This window comes from Chlorocebus sabaeus, chromosome 11 (genome assembly GCF_047675955.1).
Source record: "Chlorocebus sabaeus isolate Y175 chromosome 11, mChlSab1.0.hap1, whole genome shotgun sequence".
NCBI lineage: Eukaryota > Metazoa > Chordata > Mammalia > Primates > Cercopithecidae > Chlorocebus > Chlorocebus sabaeus.
In genome coordinates this window covers 38,178,219-38,199,520 of record NC_132914.1, presented here as the reverse complement: position 1 = coordinate 38,199,520, position 21,302 = coordinate 38,178,219, and the positions used below count along the sequence as shown (strand labels likewise).

General features: G+C 37.5%; 1 protein-coding gene and 1 pseudogene across 2 annotated transcripts in view; both read right to left on the bottom strand.

Moving 5' to 3' along the window:
• CNTN1 (contactin 1) overlaps positions 1–21,302 on the bottom strand; it is a 399,377-nt gene that overhangs the window by 352,883 nt on the left and 25,192 nt on the right. The gene's annotated exons all lie outside the window — the stretch shown is intronic.
• Positions 1,907–5,609, bottom strand: LOC103238161 (methionine aminopeptidase 1 pseudogene; annotated as a pseudogene).

Below are 21,302 nucleotides of genomic sequence, written 5' to 3'. Positions count from 1 at the left end.
AGTTTTCCTTAGTTCTCCACATATTAAATGTATGAAATTTAATGTTTTTAAAGATAGCTAGAAAGTAGACATAACATTATCAGATACTATACATACTGAATACTTTGCAGAAAAATTACTGCCTAAATTAAGCACTATATGGTTAAAATTGCTTTGACCCTTCCATATGGTGAGGCAAATGGTTTAATGAGCAATTTCTCTAGCTTTTCTCATTTGCAATTTAACATTTTCTATTTTATAGTACAAATATTTTTTCAGTGATTGATTCAACAAATATTTTCAGATTTCCTTCTGCACCAAGAATGTAATGATTACCAAAACCAAATGCCTGTTCCCCAAGAGTCCATAATTTAGTGAAAGATTATAAAGCAATACATGAATGTTATGTGCTTATTTTGTTCCTGTATTAGAATCTGATTAGACTGTTTAAATCACCCAAAAGCCCCCCAGTCAGAGATAACCACAGTTAAATTACTGGGATATCTAAATATGTATTTGTGTGTATTTATTAGGTTGGACCATTTGAAGTCACTATATTTGTTAATTAGAAATGGTCAGTAATGTCAATTTGATCCAGTTCAACCTAATTAATATATTCCATTGTATGTGTGACCCACAATTTTCTGCAGTTGAATGTTGAAATCATTATCAATACTTTCTATAATAAGTAATGCTAATAAACTAGGCTATATTGCATACCTGGTCACATCAGTCTTTATGTATATCTTTTCATTCTTTTCCCAATAAAAATCCCTGCAAGCAAAATATCTAAAGAATATGTACATTTTAAAAACTTGAAATTTATATTTTTAAATTGTACTGAGGATTTTTTTGCTCAGACTGTTGTTTCTATTTCAATTTGACAAATGGTGTTTTGAAAATTAATGGCTGCTTTATCCAATTTCTCCATGGTTTTCTATTATCTGTCAAATCAATTTTGGTCACTTACGGTTTACTAAAAAGTTCGTACTTCACTCCTGTTTGGCCTTTTCTAAAAATATAGAATTGTCATAGTATTTTATTTATTAAGGGAAAAAAACACCCAAAATATGTTATGTCTTTCCCACCATCATTTCTAACATAATACATTTTGTTTCTCCTTTGTTTTCCTATATGTCTTGCCAAGGATTGGTCTATTTTAATGACCCTGTCAAAGAACAAATACCAAATTAAAAATGACATTTTCCCTTTTTATCCCAATTTTTAAATTTAAGCTTTTGTTTTTGGTGATTTTTTTCTTCTTTACTTTCCTCAAGTATACATCCTTACTCTTTTTTTCTGATGTTTAGTTCGTTTAATTGTTAGTTTACTTATTTTCAGGCTTTACTATGCCTGTTGCATAATATCTTTTTTGATAGTTATTTAAACTTTTAAATTTCATTTTACACATTATATTAACATTTACATTGCAAGGCATTCCATCACAAATATTACAGATTGATAAAAACTTCATACACATACTCCCCCAAATTGAAACCAGATACAGTCACTTTACTAAATCAATAAAATAATAAAAACAATGGAAATGGTAATATAACTATTTTAAGGCCGGGCGCGGTGGCTCAAGCCTGTAATCCCAGCACTTTGGGAGGCCGAGACGGGCGGATCACGAGGTCAGGAGATCGAGACCATCCTGGCTAACATGGTGAAACCCCGTCTCTACTAAAAATACAAAAAAATAAGCCGGGCGAGGTGGCGGGCGCCTGTAGTCCCAGCTGCTCGGGAGGCTGAGGCAGGAGAATTGCGCGAACCCGGGAGGCGAAGCTTGCAGTGAGCAGAGAGCGGGCCACTGCACTCCAGCCTGGGTGACAGAGCGAGACTCCGTCTCAAAAAAAAAAAAAAAAAAAAAAAAAAAAAAAAATATATATATATATATATAACTATTTTAAAACAGCAAGGCCTCAGGCACTCTGGAAAAGATATTCTCTTGCAACTATTATATAACATGTCAGTGGTACAAAATTATATTACATGAAAGTTAGCAAATACCCATTAATTAAGTCCACTCTAATAATGACAATGACTTTAGGATCTGATATGTAGTCATTGGATACATTCCTATTTGGACAACTGTCAAAAGGAACAGATATTGGGCAACTGAGGTCATTTCTAATGAGGTTCTCGACTATGAAAAGGTGAGGTGTGTTTTCAGCATACCATGGACAGTTACATCCCTGCTATAGTCACCATCTGGTTTACTCAACAGAATCTAACAGCACACTTGACTTACTGTGCTCACAGTTGGAGACACTTTAGAACTCTTTCCCCATCATCTTCCACAGTGCACCCTCCACCCTTCTCTGAGAATCTCCAAGGTATGCCCTTGACGTAAAATAAAGAAGAGAAGAAAAGAGGCTTTGCCTCTCCCATTTCTGACCAACCAGTGGTTTGGCATAGCAGTGTACTACAAAATTCTCATGCCCTGCAACAGTCAGTCACCACTGGGAGCGTGGCTACTTTTGCCATAATCTAAACTTTAAAAAGCCTGATAATGAGAAAATGGGTGTGTAGGAAGATTTAGAGGGAGGGAACAGCACTGAAAGGAGTTGAGCAATATTTCCTTTATTCTTCTCAGCTTTTTTAGACTCAAAACAAGTTCTTAAGGACACACATCAAATTGCTGTAGTCCTTTCTTCCTATAGTCAAAACAAAGGATAAAAAATGTCCCCTTCCTTTCTCTGCTCCCCAAAAAATGCGTAGTACAGTAACTATTGAGATGTGCTATTTTGAAGAAATTAAAATTGGGATATGTAGTGAGGCTGTACACTATCAAGTTGCCAGGTTAGCATTTCACAGCCAGTGTCTGTGACCAGCAAGGAGTGGTGGAACCGAGCAGACCACTTTCAATGTCTCCTCACTGCAGTCCAACCTTCTGGCTAGGATTCATGCTGCCATCCACCTTCACAAATCATTGGCTCAACTGTAAATACATGACTTGACTGTATCACACCAACTGCTTTATTTTAGGCACAATGGAGTGCATTGGGGGCTGTATGAAAAAACTTGTGGACTCCATGCTCGCAATAGCTTCAAACAACTGAAACTTCATTTGCTTGGGCAGGCTTCTGAAATATGTTTCCCAATTCTCTGTATCAAATATCAGGTTTCACTGCATTGATGGCTTGCATGAAGCACTCATATGTGGTCTGAACAAATTTCCATGTGTCCTCATCCATATTGCCAACAAAATATGTCTCAGTCATGTCCCCATGATAACCATTGCAATAAAGAGTGACGTTGACATTAACAATATCACCTTCTTCCAAGGAGTGTCTGGAATTCTGTGGGAAAGTATAATAATTCAGAGAAGGATAATAATTTATTGTAATGCATCCTAAGTGTACAGCATGGTCTGTTCCTTCAGTAGTTACACTTGGTTTATCCATCCCAGCAGCATTATCCAAAACTTCTCTAGCAGTTTAGATACAAGTCGCATTCCTTTTGATCTTCAGATCAGAATAATTTAACTTGAGAAGTACCTTTAAGAGCCTGTTCAGATTCAGACATTCCCAAGGAATGATCAGTAAAATCTGGTCTTTGACTATAACTTGACACCGGTCTTGCTGTCATCAGTGGATAATGTGGTCTAAGTTTACCAGTGTATGGATATTAACACTGGCCAACGGGTCAGTGTTAATATCACCTTCTACACTCCAGGAAGACACTTCTTGCTTTTCCTTTTCGTCTTTTGCTTTCTTATGTAATAATTTGTGAGCAGCTCAATTTTCTTTGAAATATTCTGTGAGCAGAAGTGCAAGCCTTGGATGCCCAGTTGATGCAGGTGGGACAATAGAGATTGGCCTGGGGACTCCAGCCATCTGTCTCCTTGGCCGTCATGCTGCCTGCCTGCTGGGGGAGCACTCACCCAGGAAGAGGAGGAGGAAGAGGAAGCCTGTGCATCATTTTATACGTACTTTTTAATCTCTGTTATTTTCTAAGCATGATAAAATTGTAAAAGTCACTGTTTTCTTAAGAGTTAATTAAGAGAGTCATTTATCTCAAATGTAAAATGGGTTGATTTGGTAAACAGTGTTGGTGTTCAGAGCCATTACAAATCCCACTTCTCATCTGCCTTCCTTTCCTATAGAATGTGGATAGCCAATATTTTTGCCAAGTCCTTACAACTAGAGTCTAGTTCTACCCAATGAGATATTAACAGAAGTCGCTAGGTAGTACTTCCAGGAAAGCTCTAGAAGAAGTCTTACAGAGCTTACTAGTAGTTGCCCTTTTTTTGGTCTTCTACTATTCTCCTTGTTCCTGCCTGGATATGGTCATTTGCCCAAAGGCTTAGCAGTCATCTTCAACATGAGGATGAAACCACACACTTAGGATACTATGGAGCGGGAGAGCAGGGAGAAAAAGCAGAGATACTTAAGAATGTCCTGGAGTTAATGCACCGATCTAAACTGCTTGCCTCTGGACTTCCTGTTTCATGGGGAAAAAAAAAAAAAAAGCCTTTTCTTATTTACACTACTTTCATTAGGTTTTCTCATTCTAGCTGCTAAAATTAATGTTAATTGAAAGTATGGCTGTTGTTGATGTCAGTTCTCAACCCAGAATCCTTTTTACTAGTCAGTACAAACGTCTCCCAGCTACCATGAGAACATAGCTGCACTCTTCTCTGGGAAATTGTCCTGGCCTAAGAAGAAATGCCTTACTCTGGGCATGACACACCAGCCAATGGTTTAGTGATAAGACAGTCCAAAAGCACTGCTGCTCTGCCTGAGGGCGGGACACCTCTACAGGGTCATTTGGATGCGAGTTTACATTGGGAGTGACTGAGACTAGACTTCAGTCTCTCATCCCGCCTGAACACATTATTCTATTTCCTTCACTTACAGATTTGTCCTGAGTATACTTCCTTAATAAATCACTTACATCTGGGAAGGCCCATCAAATCCAGTGCATACTTTTATGTTAGGAGTTTTAATAAATATCCTATGTTTATTTTATAGATAAAGGGTGTAGCATGTGTAGTTTTTACTTTTTAGATTTTTTTCAACAATTTGTCTATGGCCTAATATAGGACTGATTTTGTCTGGATACATGGAAATTTGAAAATAAAGTGGTTTTTTTCCTAAATAATTTACAAGTTTAGGATATAAGTTAATCTTATTAGTTCTATCACTTAAATCCAATATGTTTATATTATTTATCATTTGAGTCTCCTTGTATTTATAAACAGTTTCTTAAAATTTGCATGTACATTTTCTGGCTCATTCAGGTCCATCCATTTTTTTTATCTGTGATGTACATTTTCTTACCGTTATAAAACTAATCTTCTACATTCCATTCATCTCCTTTGCTTTGAATTCTGTTATTTCTGCTTTTCATTTGCTTTATATTTGTCTGACATTCTTCTCATTTTATTTAAAGCTTTATTTCATTTTAAACATGACTAAAATTTTTTAAACTTTTCTCTTGTAAATAGCATATATCAGGATTTTTTTTTTGGCCCCAATTTTACAGTCTTGGTTTTTTGCATTTTTTTTTTTTTTTTGACACTTTGTCCTTGCAGGAGTGTAGTTAATCATCACATTTATTATACTGTATAACACATTTTTAAAATAATATTTCCTCATATTCTTTTTATTAGTATAAATTTTTAACTATTATAATAAAAAAGAACATGAGGAAGCATTTTAAAGAAATAAAGAAGCATTTTAAATAAATAATTTTGTTAGAATTTTTAAATTATAAGACTTTTTAATTAGATTAAAAATCAGATTAGAATTTATTTAATTTTATTTAGATTTTTCTTAATTTTATATAAAGTTTACATTCTAATAAAAACATGCGAATTGTAAACATAAGTATTTTAAAGAAAATATGTAATACATTATAAAACTTGTGATGGCTAGCTTACTTTAATTCATTTTCCTTTATTAGTTTGTCTACTGATTTTGAAGGCAAACATTCTATTTTTATTCCAACAGAGTTTTTTAAAAATTGAAAGAAATTTCACATCTTTTATTGGTATTATTAATAAAAAAAGAAAAGAATTATTGAATTATCCCTTGATATGGTTTGGCTCTGCCTCCCCACCTAAATCTCACTTGGAATTGTAATCCCTATAATCCCCATTTGTCAAGGGTGGGGCCAGGTGGAGGTAATTGGATCACGGGGGTGGTTTCCCCCATGCTGTTCTGGAGATAGTGAGTCTCAGGAGATCTGATGGTTGTAGAAGCACCTGGAATTTCCCCTGCTTGCACTCACTCCATCCTGCCACCCTGTGAAGAAGGTGCCTGCTTCTCCTTTGTCCTTCGCCATGATCGTAAGTTTCCTGAGGTCTTGCCAGCCATGCAAAACTGTGAGTCAATGAAACCTCTTTCCTTTATAAACTACCCAGTCTGGGGTACTTCTTCATAGTAGTGTGAGAACGAACTAATACATCCCTTTTATCAAATTTCTTCATATATACTATTTAAAAGCCAGAACATAGTTTCTGAATTGTTTTAACATTTTTATTTTTCCAAAATATTTTAATATTTGTATTACTTTTTACCATATCAGCAATAATAAAGAATAGTTATATTCTAATTCTAGAGTGGGTGGGTGAAATTTATTTTCTTCTGTTTGTCACATTCTTTCCCCCTCCCCAGTCATTAAACAAAGGTTTTATTATTCTTGAAATGTTAGATATTTTACCATACCTGTGTATTGATGTCTTCTCATCAGTTATTACTATGCAAATGCTGACTCAAGACTTCCTTGAACTCATGAAACATTTTTTTTCCTACTATTTTAAATTATTGCTTCTCCTGTTTGCTCTGGTGGGTTTTTTTGTTTTGTTTTGGTTTGTTTGTTTGTTTGTTTTATTGAATGCCTAATAAACACCTATTTAATCTCAGAGCTCTGGCCTCCTGTGTCAAAGAAATATTGTACTGGACAAATTTAACCAGGTAAGAAAAACTTTACTCAAGACTATTGCAATAGCGGAAAGGGATTAAACTCAACTCCACCAAAACAATAAGCGAGAGAGATTTTAAGAGCTGAGGTGAGCTAGAGGACATGTACTGAAGGATGTCATGGTGAGGCTAGTGATTAGGTCAACTGTGTTTGCTAATTTGCACTTGTTGAAATTAGGTTCTACTCTCCTATAGAAACTAAGAGATAGGGGTAGGGGCACTATCTTCCTTAATGATTACATTTCAAAGGGATGGCTCCCAGGTCCTTGAGAAAGATATTTCTGGATTGCAAAACTGGCTAGAGGCTGGGCTGGAGAAAACATTTAGGTACATCTCAAAGGGACAGAGAAAGAATTTTCAATTACAAGTGTTGTTGTTGTTGTTTTGAGACAGTTTCACTTTTGTTGCCCAGGCTGGAGTGCAATGGTGTGATCTCAGCTCACAACCTCCGCCTCTCAGGTTCAAGTGATTCTCCTGCCTCAGCCTCCTGAGTAGCTGGGATTACATGCATGCGCCACCACGCCTGGCTAATTTTGTGTTTTTAGTAGAGACGAGGTTTCTCCATGTTAGCAAGGCTGGTCTTGAACTCCTGACCTCAGGTGATCTGCCCGCCTCTGCCTCCCAAAGTACTGGGATTACAGGCATAAGCCACCACACCTGGCCCGATTACAAGTTTTCTAAAGTAAATCCCCTAGAAAAGGAGGTAAGGGGCCTGAGACTTCGGAAGAAGCCAATTTAGTCAAGCTAAGTGGAACTTAAGCCTGTCTTGTTCACAGTCATTTGTCTTCTGTAATTTTGGTCTCCTTATATTTTCCTGAGTTCCAGGAGTATTTCCTGAACTTGTCATCTACATGGCCGATTTGGTAAAATTCCATCAATGATCTCTATTTTCTTTCACGTTTTAAATGTAGCAATAGTGCTTTTCATTCCATACAATCTCTCATTGTTTCAGAGCATTTTCTCATCCATGATTCTTATTCTACCTTAATTGGAAAAGCATTGGTTTATTTCTGATACCAACACAATAAATTCAAAAATTCTTTATCGTGTCTTGTAGTAACCAATGTATAAATCTACACTCTGTCTTATTTTAAATATCACTACCTTTTGAACCAAAGTAAGTGTTCTTCTGTTTGCTCATGATCACAGAGGACAGTCTGTGTATTTTCAGTACTCAGTATTGAGATAGGTTCTTCCAAAAAACTTATGTATCTATTTCCAAATATTTCTAGCACAAATGAAAGGACAATGAAGTAGTTTAAAATTCTTTTATTTTTATTTTGCTAGTCAGGAGATCCAATAGCCTAGGGTAGTGGCAGACAGAAATTGAGTTGTGTTGGAAGTCAGGACAAGATCTATTAGCCAATGTTGAAACTGAGTTTTCTTTTTCTCTGTTTGTTGAAGAAATCAGTAGTTAGATGAGCCAAGCCTCTATTCTATGCCTGAAAGACACTCTTGTAGAAATCCAGGGATTGTAGTGATGCCCTCTCTTTGTTCCAAGAATATGCCAGAATCTGACCATAACTGGCTTTTAAGAGAAAGGATTAACAAACTTCTGCTAGTATCTGGGACCGACTTACCCATGAGTCAGGCACAGCAGGCACAGTGCCTAGGGTACATGTTACATTTAGAGGTTCAAAAATGTTCTAATTTGTCTTAAAATTAGAAATGAAAAATATAATTATAATGAATATATAATAATGAATCCAGCCTGGACATACAAGGAATAGTATATATAAAATAATGAATATATAATAATGAATCCAGCCTTTATATCAAGACAGAATATAATTTGTAATTCTCTCTGTCTCTGCCTCTCCTTTATAATTTATAATTATCTTTCTCTTTCTATTGGAAGAAGAGGCCCAGGCACTTTGAAGTGTCTAGGGTCCCTGAAAGTCATAATGAAGCCCTGCTACCATCTCTTCCACTTGCCTTTTGGATAAACCATTTAAACACATGCAGATATTCTTGATCACATTAGTAGTTCCTTCAAACTAGTATGACTTCACTATATCTAGCAGAAATATGTCAGAGTTTCTAGTTGTGAATAGAACCCATTGCCATATATCCCCTGGTTTTCTCTCTTGTTGCTTACTATGGTACAATCCTAATAGGGCAAAAGGTGTGATCACTTCACGCCTGTAATGAACAACAGAACTAAAAAAGTTTCAGTCACCTATGATAAGTCCATGAATAACACATCAAGTGTTACATAAAACACTTTAAAAAACAAATCTAAGATAATAAAGTATATATTCTTTCAAAGCTCAAAACCACTCAGACGAACATTTATACAGCCATATTCCATTTAGCTCCAGTTTCCTCCACTTTCTGGAAAAATTCTGAAGGTTCAGTCTGGAAGTCTCATGAGAGTCATCTTGGAGGATTTCAGGTTAATAAAACTGAAAGTGTAAAGCAGCTGAGGTTGGCTTCTTTACCAGACAACTACTTTGGTTATTAGAGATGAAATCTTAAAAGATTGTGGAACAATGTAGCCCAGCAAAGGGAAATCGAATATGCAATGAAAATAATGATCTTGAATAGCTAAGAATTAATTATGTAGAATTCCACAGCCTAAAAACATCATCTGCTAGGCCTAGATGGAACAGCTTCCAGATACGGAGCGAAGTCGGCCTGCCTCCTCAGTACCAGGCTCCTGCTAGTACATGCGCTATCCCATGTCATCCTCTAATAGCTCTCTATGGCAGCTACTTTCATTATTAATATTTCACAGGCAATAAAGCAGGCTGAGAGATTTTAAGTAACTTGCCTAAGTCAGATCTAGTAAGGCGAGCGTGAAAGCCAACAAATTCTATTGGGTTCTTTGCTCTAAACTGATTACACTACTCTATCTTCAAAACACCTTTCCTTTACATAGGAAAAGAAACCACATTTGTTGGAGGGCTCTCATGAAAATTTTACTGCCTAATATAGGTTTTCCTTCAGCATATATGCAGAAGTTTTCTTACTGACTGTGGTTTCACTTTATTTTAGTAAGAAATAAATTCATATATGCTTAGAAAAGAGAGAACCAGTTCTACTACTCTCTGAAATATTTTACATTACTAGACTTATTCTACATTAACACTGCTTTTCTCCTGTACCACAAAATCCATACTATATATAATATATATAAAACATGGATTGTGTGTGAGTGTGTGCATATGTATGTATGTACGTGTATATATCGGCCAACTGATAGACTTTCAGTAACTATTTTGACTCTCTGTTTGAGAGTGGAGTTTACTGTCATGTATCTCAATAAACTACAAGTGGCTTGAAGACATGGATAATATCTAATAGAGACCTACAACCACTTTTCCAAAGCTCATAGGGCCAGATATGTTTTGGACCTAGATATTTTTTATAATTTTTAGAAACGTGTATATATGTATATACACATGTTTGGAATAACAACCTATAATCAAAGACATCCATATTTCTTCAGCAAAAACTGTGAATATTATGAATATTCACAGAAAGTGGAATAGATAAGATATAAATTGCCTTAAACCAGTTCAGAACAGGTTATCTTAACAAATGAGTTCAGGTCAAGATCAGATTTTGTCACCAAATGAGTCCTAGACACTGCATGTTTAGTTTGAATTTCCATATTATAAGGCAGGAAATGTGGACCTGTACTTCTTTTGTACCCTGCATAGCTCCCCTACAAGGTGTTTGTTAGCTGATGGAGAAGTCTGTTATTCCCCACGGCTCAGATTAATGTAATATGTCCCAATTCAGCAGACAGCATCCTCCATGATAAATTATAAAAATGAATATATTAAGTTTTGAGATTGGGAATCAGAGTCGAATTTTTCTTTGGCATTTCTCTTTGGCAGAGAAAATAAGTTGATGTTTTTAGAGATCTTTATATGACATTAAGCACCTTAAAACCTAGAAAAAAGGGTTCTTTATATATATATATATATATAAAGGAGGTGATCCTGAATATTTTTATAGTCACCATCTATGTAGCTTATTTGCCATTTGGGGGCAGAGAATGTGGTAAGAAACATGACAAACTGGCACATGAGATTTCTATGAAAGAGGACAGAGATGGAACGCATTACATCCTTTATGTAAGTATCACTGTCTGAAACATAATTCTAATAAGTGAGATGTCTAGATGAATGTGATGCCTGGGATTCGGAAAGAGGAGAGAGAGATTCAACTAATGCATTTGTTTTCTTAAATGAGGAAAAACATATTTCACTTTATATTTTACATATTCATAGTTGGATTTCAGTTTAAACAATCTGACTATATATATATATATACACATATGTGTATATATATGTGTGTATATACATATATATCTTTTTTGTTTGTTTTTTTGAGACAGAGTCTTGCTCTGTCAACAGGCTGGAGTGCAGTGGCACAATCTCTGCTCACTGCAACCTCTGACTCCCTGATTCAAGGGATTCTCCTGCCTCAGCCTCCTGAGTAGCTAGGATTATAGGCACACACCACCATGCCCAGCTAATTTTTTTTGTATTTCTAGTAGAGACAGGGTTTCACCATGTTGTCCAGGATGGTCTTCATCTCCTGATCTCGTGATCCACTGCATTAGCCTCCCAAAGTAGTGGGATTACAGGCGTGAGCCACCACGCCTGGCCTGACAATAATTTTTTAATTACACAAAAAAAGTTATGATGATTAAACTTTCAGGGAGATTTATAATATGATTCAATTATTAATCTACTGTATTGTCTTTGCATTTCAAATACAATTCAATTCTCAAAAACACAAAACAGTCCCACAAATGAAATGGTATTTGACTCTGTACCTTAATTCACTGGTTGTACTGCATGACTCTTGTGTGTGTATACACACAAACACACACACCCCCTTTCAGATGGGTGTTACTTATCCTGTGATCTAGCATAGTATTTAACAATGAAACAAGCATACTCTTAATTAAGTCTTTAAAAGTCAATGGAATTGCGTCATCTGGGAAGCACAAGGGGGAAGGGAATTGCTTTTCCTAGCCAAAGGAAATTGAGACACACAACGCTTGGAAAATCGGGCCACTCCCACCCTAATACTGTGCTTTACCAAGGGTCTTAGCAAAGGGCACACCAGGAGATTATATCCCACACTTGGCCCGGAGGGTCCCACGCCCACGGAGCCTCCCTCATTGCTAGCACAGCAGTTTGAGATCTAACTGCAAGGCACCATTGAGGCTGGGGGAGGGGCGCCTGCCATTGCTGAGGCTTAAGTAGGTAAACAAAGCCCCCTGGGAGCTCGAATTGGGTGGAGCCCACCACAGCTAAGGAGGCCTGCCAGCCTCTGTAGACTCCACTTCTGGGGACTAGGCATAGCTAAACAAAAAGCAGCAGAAACCTCTGCAGATGTAAATGTCCCTATCTGACAGCTTTGAAGAGAGCAGTGGTTCTCCTAGCACGGAGCTTGATATCTGAGAACAGACAGACTGCCTGCTCAAGTGCGTCCCTGACCCCTGAGTAGCCTAACTGGGAGACATCCCCCACTAGGTGCACACCAACACCTCACACCTCACAGGACTGGGTACACCCCTGAGACGAAGCTTCCAGAGCAAGAATCACACAGCAACACTTGCTGTTCAGCAATATTCTATCTTCTGCAGCCTCCACTGCTGATACCCAGGCAAACAGGGTCTGGAGTGGACCTCAAGCAAACTCCAAAAGACCTACAGCTGAGGGTCCTGACTGTTAGAAGGAAAACTAACAAACAGAAAGGACACCCACACCAAAACCCCATCAGTACATCACCATCATCAAAGACCAAAGGCAGATAAAACCACAAAGATGGGGAAAAAGTAGTGCAGAAAAGCTGGAAATTCAAAAAATCGAGCGCATATCCCCCTCCAAAGGAATGCAGGTCATCGCCAGCAATGGAACAAAGCTGGATGGAGAATGACTTTGACGAGTTGAGAGAAGAAGGCTTCAGTCAATCAAACTTCTCAGAGCTAAAGGAGGAACTACGTAACCAGCGCAAAGAAATTAAAAACCTTGAAAAAAGAATGGATGAATGGATAACTAGAATAATCAATGCAGAGAAGACCTTAACAGAACTGATAGAGATGAAAACCATGACACAAGAACTACGTGACAAATGCACAAGCTTCAGTAACTGACTCGATCAACTGGAAGAAAGAGTATCAGTGATTGAAGATCAAATGAATGAAATGAAGTGAGAAGAGAAGTGTAGAGAAAAAAGAGTAAAAAGAAATGAACAAAGCCTCCAAGAAATATGGGATTATGTGAAAAGACCAAATCTACGTCTGATCGGTGTGCCTGAAAGTGACGGGGAAAATGGAACCAAGTTGGAAAACACTCTGCAGGATATCATCCAGGAGAATTTCCCCAACCTAGTAAGGCAGGCCAACATTCAAATTCAGGAAATACAGAGAACGCCACAAAGATACTCCTCGAGAAGAGCAACTCCAAGACACATAATTGTCAGATCCACCAAAGCTGAAATGAAGGAAAAAATGTTAAGGGCAGCCAGAGAGAAATGTCGGGTTACCTACAAAGGGAAGCCCATCAGACTAACAGCAGATCTCTCGGCAGAAACTCTGCAAGCCAGAAGAGAGTGGGGACCAATATTCAACATTCTTAAAGAAAAGAATTTTAAACCCAGAATTTCATATCCAGCCAAACTAAGTTTCATAAGTGAAGGAGAAATAAAATTCTTCACAGACAAGCAAATGCGTAGAGACTTTGTCACCACCAGGCCTACCCTACAAGAGATCCTGAAGGAAGCACTAAACATGGAAAGGAACAACCGGTACCAGCCATTGCAAAAACATGCCAAAATGTAAAGTCCATCGATACTAGGAAGAAACTGCATCAACTAACGGGCAAAATAACCAGCTAATATCATAACGACAGAATCAAGTTCACACATAACAATATTAACCCTAAATGTAAACAGACTAAATGGTCCAATTAAAAGACACAGATTGGCAAATTGGATAAAGAGGCAAGACCATCTCACATGCAGAGACACATATAGGCTCAAAATAAATGGATGGAGGAAGATCTACCAAGCAAATGGAAAACAAAAAAAAAGCAGGGGTTGCAATCCTAGTCTCTGATAAAACAGACTTTAAGCCATCAAAGATCAAAAGAGATAAAGAAGGCCATTACATAATGGTAAAGGAATCAATTCATCAGGAAGAGCTAACTATCCCAAATAAATATGCACCCAATACAGGAGCACTCAGATTCATAAAGAAAGTCCTTAGAGACTTACAAAGAGACTTAGACTCCCATACAATAATAATGGGAGAATTTAATAACCCACTGTCAACATTAGACAGATGTACAAGACAGAAAGTTAACAAGGATAAATAGGAATTGAACTCGACTCTGCATCAAGTGGACCTAATAGACATCTACAGAACTCTCCACCCCAAATCAACAGAATATACATTCTTCTCAGCACCACATCGAACTTATTCCAAAATTGACCACATAGTTGGAAGTAAAGCACTCCTCAGCAAAAGTAAAAGAACAGAAATTATAACAAACAGTGTCTCAGACCACAGTGCAATCAAACTAGAACTCAGGACTAAGAAACTCACTCAAAATCACTCAACTACAATGAAACTGAACAATCTGCTCCTGAATGACTACTGGGTACACAACGAAATGAAGGCAGAAATAAAGATGTTCCTTGAAACCAATGAGAACAAAGATACAACATACCACAATCTCTGGGACACATTTAAAGCAGTGTGTAGAGGGAAATTTATAGCACTAAATGCCCACAAGAGAAAGCAGGAAAGATCTAAAATTGACACCCTAACATCACAATTAAAAGGACTAGAGAAGCAAGAGCAAACACATTCAAAAGCTAGCAGAAGGCAAGAAATAACTAAGATCAGAGCAGAACTGAAGGAGATAGAGACACAAAAAACCCTCCAAAAAATCAATCAATCCAGGAGCTGCTTTTAAAAGATCAACAAAATTGATAGACCACTAGCAAGACTAATAAAGAAGAAAAGAGAGAAGAATCAAATAGATGCAATAAAAAATGAAAAAGGGGATATCACCACCGACCCCCCAGAAATACAAACTACCATCAGAGAATACTGTAAACACCTCTATGCAAATAAACTCGAAAACCTAGAAGAAATGGATAATTTCCTGGACACTTACACTCTCCCAACACTAAACCAGGAAGAAGTTGAATCCCTGAATAGACCAATAGCAGGCTCTGAAATTGAGGCAATAATTAATAGCCTACCAACCAAAAAACATCCAGGATCAGATGGATTCACAGCCAAATTCTACCAGAGGTACAAGGAGGAGCTGGTACCATTCCTTCTGAAACTATTCCAATCAATAGAAAAAGAGGGAATCCTCCCTAACTCATTTTACGAGGCCAACATCATCCTGATACCAAAGCCTGGCAGAGACACAACAACAAAAGAGAATTTTAGACCAATATCCCTGATGAACATCAATGCAAAAATCCTCATTAAAATACTGCCAAACAGAATCCAGCAGCACATCAAAAAGCTTATCCACCATGATCAAGTTGGCTTCATCCCTGGGATGCAAGGCTGGTTCAACATATGCAAATCAATAAATGTAATCCAGTATATAAACAGAACCAAAGACAAAAACCACATGATTATCTCAAAAGATGCAGAAAAGACCTTTGACAAAATTCAACAGCCCTTCATGCTGAAAACTCTCAATAAATTTGGTATTCATGGAACGTATCTCAAAATAATAAGAGCTATTTATGACAAACCCACAGCCAATATCATACTGAATGGGCAAAAAACTGGAAGCATTCCCTTTGAAAACTGGCACAAGACGGGGATGGCCTCTCTCACCACTCTTATTCAACATAGTGTTGGAAGTTCTGGCTAGGGCAGTCAGGCAAGAGAAAGAAATCAAGGGTATTCAGTTAGGAAAAGAAGAAGTCAAATTGTCCCTGTCTGCAGATGACATGATTGTATATTTAGAAAACCCCCTTGTCTCAGCCAGAAATCTCCTTAAGCTGATAAGCAACTTCAACAAAGTCTCAGGATACAAAATCAATGTGCAAAAATCACAAGCATTCTTATACACCAGTAACAGACAAACAGAGAGCCAAATCAGGAATGAACTTCCATTCACAATAGCTTCAAAGAGAATAAAATACCTAGGTATCCACTTAAAAGGGATGTAAGTGACCTCTTCAAGGAGAACTACAAACCACTGCTCAGTGAAATAAAAGAGGACACAAACAAATGGAAGAACATACCATGCTCATGGATAGGAAGAATCAATATTGTGAAAATGGCCATACTGCCCAAGGTAATATACAGATTCAATGCCATCCCCATTAAGCTACCAATGAGTTTCTTCACAGAATTGGAAAAAACTGCTTTAAAGTTCATATGGAACCAAAAATGAGCTCGCATTGCCAAGACAATCCTAAGCCAAAAGAACAAAGCTGGAGGCATCATGCTACCTGACTCCAAACTATACTACAAGGCTACAGTAACCAAAACAGCATGGTACTGTACCAAAACAGGGATATAGACCAATGGAAAAGTACAGAGTCCTCAGAAATAATATCACACATCTACAGCCATCTGATCCTTGACAAACCTGAGAAAAACAAGAAATGGGGAAAGGATTCCCTATTTAATAAATGGTGCTGGGAAAATTGGCTAGCCATAAGTAGAAAGCTAAAACTGGATCCTTTCCTTACTCTTTATAAGAAAATTAACTCAAAATGGATTAGAGACTTAAATGTTAGACCTAGGCCGGACGTGGTGGCTCAAGCCTGTAATCCCAGCACTTTGGGAGGCCGAGACGGGCGGATCACGAGGTCAGGAGATCAAGACCATCCTGGCTAACACAGTGAAACCCCGTCTCTACAAAAAATACAAAAAACTAGCCAGGCGAGGTGGCGGGCGCCTGTAGTCCCAGCTACTCGGGAGGCTGAGGCAGGAGAATGATGTAAACCCAGGAGGCGGAGCTTTCAGTGAGCTGAGATCCGACCACTGCACTCCAGCCTGGGCGACAAAGCAAGACTCTGTCTCAAAAAAAAAAAAAAAAAAAAAAAAAAAAAAAAAAAAAAAAAAAAAAAAAAAAAGTTAGACCTAAAACCATAAAAACCCTAGAAGAAAACCTAGGTAATACCATTCAGGACATAGGCATGGGCGAGTACTTCATGTCTAAAATACCAAAAGCAACGGCAACAAAAGCCAAAATTGACAAATGGGATCTCATTAAACTAAAGAGCTTCTGCACAGCAAAAGAAACTACCATGAGAGTGAACAGGCAACCTACAAAATGGAAGAAAATTTTTGCAATCTACTCATTTGACAAAGGGCTAATATCCAGAACCTACAAAGAACTCAAACAAATTTACAAGAAAAAATCAAACAACCCCATCAAAAAGTGGGCAAGGATATAAATAGATACTTCTCAAAAGAAGACATTTATACACCCAACAGACACATGAAAATATGCTTATCATCCCTCGCCATCAGAGAAATGCAAATCAAAACCACAATGAGATATCATCTCATACCACTTAGAATGGCAATCATTAAAAAATCAGGAAACAACAGGTGCTGGAGAGGATGTGGAGAAATAGGAACACTTTTACACTGTTGGTGGGACTGTAAACTAGTTCAACCATTGTGGAAAACAGTGTGGCGATTCCTCAAGCATCTAGAACTAGAAATATCATTTGACCCAGCCATCCCATTACTAGGTATATACCCAAAGGAATATAAATCATGCTGCTATAAAGACACATGCACACGTGTTTATTGCAGCACTATTCATAATAGCAAAGACTTGGAACCAACCCCAACGTCCATCAATGATAGACTGGATTAAGAAAATGTGGCACATATACACCGTGGAATACTATGCAGCCATAAAAAAGGATGAGTTCGTGTCCTTTGTAGGGACATGGATGGAGCTGGAAACCATCATTCTTAGCAAACTATCACAAGAACAGAAAACCAAACATCACATGTTCTCACTCATAGGTGGGAACTGAACAATGAGATCACTGGGACACAGGAAGAGGAACACCACATACCAGGGCCTATTGTAGGGAGGGGAGACAGGGGAGGGATAGCATTAGGAGATATAACTAATGTAAATGACGAGTTAATGGGTGCAGCACACCAACATGGCACATGTATACTTATGTAACAAATCTGCACATTGTGCACATATACCTTAGAAATTAAAGTATAATAAAAAATAAAATAAAAGTCAATAAAAAATCTAGCCCTGAAGAGACCAAATTAATACCAATAAATATGTTTTTCAAAACTTACTCTTTTGATTCTAACATATTTTAGAGATAAATATAGGTGTAAATAAAAACAAATAGTCTAATTCTTAGACTAGTCATGAGTAGACAAGTCTAAGAAAGACACATTAGGCTGGGCGCAGTGGCTCACACCTGTGTTACCATCACTTTGGGAGGCCAAGGTGGTTGGATCAAGAGGTCAGGAGTTCAAGATCAGCCTGACCAACATGGTAAAACCCCATCTCTACTAAAAATACACACACAAAAAAAAATTAGCCAGGCACGGTGGCATGCACCTATAATCCCAGCTACTCAGGAGGCTGAGAAGGGAGAATTGCTTGAATCCAGGAGGCGGAGGTTGCAGTGAGCCGTGATTGCGCCACTGCACTCCAACCTGGGCAACAGAGCGAGAGCAAGACTCCATCTCAAAAAAAAAAAAAAAAAAAAAACACATCAAAGTATTCTGACCACCAGACCACCAAAATAAGTCTTTTAGCAAACTCTACTCTTTTAACTTTGTGTGGTACTGACACATGGTCAATACTTAATAGATATTTGCTTTGTTGTCTGAGATCTACAGCTATGTAGCAAGCATGTTATGTATTTCATTTGAACCATGCAAGAATATACTGAGCAAATAAGGATGATATATTTTATTGATCTCAAAGCACAATAAGATCATTCAAGTTTCACAATTACACATGGAATATAGTTAAGGTTTCAGTCTTGATTCAAAGATAGAGTCTCTTTTTCATAAAAGCCACTACTTCTTTTCTTTCAGTTGTGACATTTAGTAACTCTTGTAAGCCCGATCATCAGGTTAAGAAGGACAACTACTTAGAATTTCCTCACAAAAAGCTTAGAAATTATAAAGCACTTTTTGAGCTTAACGAAGTTTATGATGTCTAAATGCTTAGGCCTATACATAAAGCTTCCCTAAATACCATACTCCAAAAATACAACTATCCTGAATCTTAAATCAAAGTGACTATTAATTCATCTTCCCATTGTGTTCACATATTACTGATTTATTTAGCAAACTCTAATATTATAAAAAAAGGATACCCATAAATTACATTATTTCCTTTGGTGACTCAGCAACTGTTAATTTTTCCATATTGAGCACATTATTTCTAACTGAATGGGCAACACTTGTTCAAGGGACAAATAAGTAAATGATTAACTTTAGTTGTTTAGTGTTTAAAAAGTTTTGAACCATAATAACATGCAGGTGATCAAATAATGCTTATCTCAAATACCCTCTACTAAAAAAAACAAACAAACAAACAAACAAAAAACCCTCAAAACATCCAAGGTGAGGGAAAGAAAATGTAATGGAACCATCCTTCTAAGGGCATCTTTGGAAAATGTTCTCTGATGGAAAAAAAAAAAAAAAAATCCCAGATATTCATCATATGAATAGCCAGGACCCAGAAATGCACACAAAGGTCTTTTCAAATCAAGATAACAGTAGAGTGAGAGAAAGTTTTGAAGGATAGGTGTGACATCCATTAGATGTAACTTAGAATCCAAGCACTATCACTTATTGACTCTAAACTTGTAACCTCGCTGGACCTCAGTTTCTTCATCTTTAAAGAGGGGATAGTAGTCTCTACCTCACAGTGCCATGTGAGGACTCTATTTAGTTGTACTGCTACAACATGATGGATTTTAGAACACCTTAGTGATTGCCCCTAGAGGCTTCTTTTTTTGCCCACTAGGACAAAAATCGTGGGCTCTACCGACATGACTGAATTCACCGAAGCCAGCCACCAGTGTCGACTGGAAGCTTCTCAGGTTCCTTATCAGAGAAGGCACTGAAAAACACTGGACACGGTGGCTCACACCTGTAATCCCAGCACTTTGGGAGGCCCAGGTGGGTGGATTATGAAGTCAGGAGATCAAGACCATCCTGGCCAACATGGTGAACCCCCATCTCTATCAAAAAAAAAAAAAAAATTAGCCAAGCACAGTAGCACGTGCCTGTAGTCCCAGCTACTCAGGAGGCTGAGGCAGGAGAATCACTTGAACCTGGGAAGCGGAGGTTGCGGTAAGCCAAGATTGTGCCACTGCACTCCAGCCTGGTGACAGAGCAAGATTCTGTCTCAAAACAAAACAAAACCAAACAAAACAAAAAACAAACAAACAAAAAAAACTTTCATGAACCTCACGAAATACCTTTACAATTATTCAGCAAGTTCTTGGTTTCAAATGAGAATGCACATTACTTTAAGAAAGAGATATCTGTCAGATGAGATAAAAGAAATATTAAATAGGCCCGATTCCATGCGAAAACATAAATAAAACACTGAGAAAAAATTAAAACTTAATCTAATTTTAAGTCATTCAATTAAAAATTTAGAATCTTTCTTCTTCAAAGACAAAATATATAACCTATTTACAAAAAAAGCCCCATTTTCTTAGTAACTTTAAAGCTCACTAAAGACTGATTAATACAGACCTAAAGATGACAAACCTAGTTTTATAACCCGGTGAAACCCCGTCTCTACTAAAAAATACAAAAAACTAGCCGGGCGAGGCGGCGGGCGCCTGTAGTCCCAGCTACTCGGGAGGCTGAGGCAGGAGAATGGCGTGAACCCGGGAGGCGGAGCTTGCAGTGAGCTGAGATCCGGCCACTGCACTCCAGCCTGGGCGACAGAGTGAGATTCCGTCTCAAAAAAAAAAAAAAAAAAAAAAAAAAAAAAGAATTCATGGGCAGAATTACTTTTCAACAAGGCCCTATTTTGCCGAAGTAATCTGCCAGGTGTCCCATGTTTACAGGAGTAATTTTATCCAGTGGTGCCCGCAATTCTAAAGCTTCACCTTAACCAATGCTAGAAAAATAAAACTATATTTCTACATAAAACTGTGAAATGACTTTCCTCATGATGTCATAATGCTCCTTCAAGAAACTGACTTGAAATAAAATAAATGAAGTTCATTTGAAAATGACTGTTTATTTACAAATATTGACACCCAGTGAACGAGCAGAAATTCACTTATTTTGAATATCAATTTGGATGGCTAGCTGAAGTTTAAATAAGAATGTACTTTAGAACTGAAAGGAATAAAAACAATTTGGGGTCAGAAATCCAATGCCTATCAAGAATATAATAACTATAC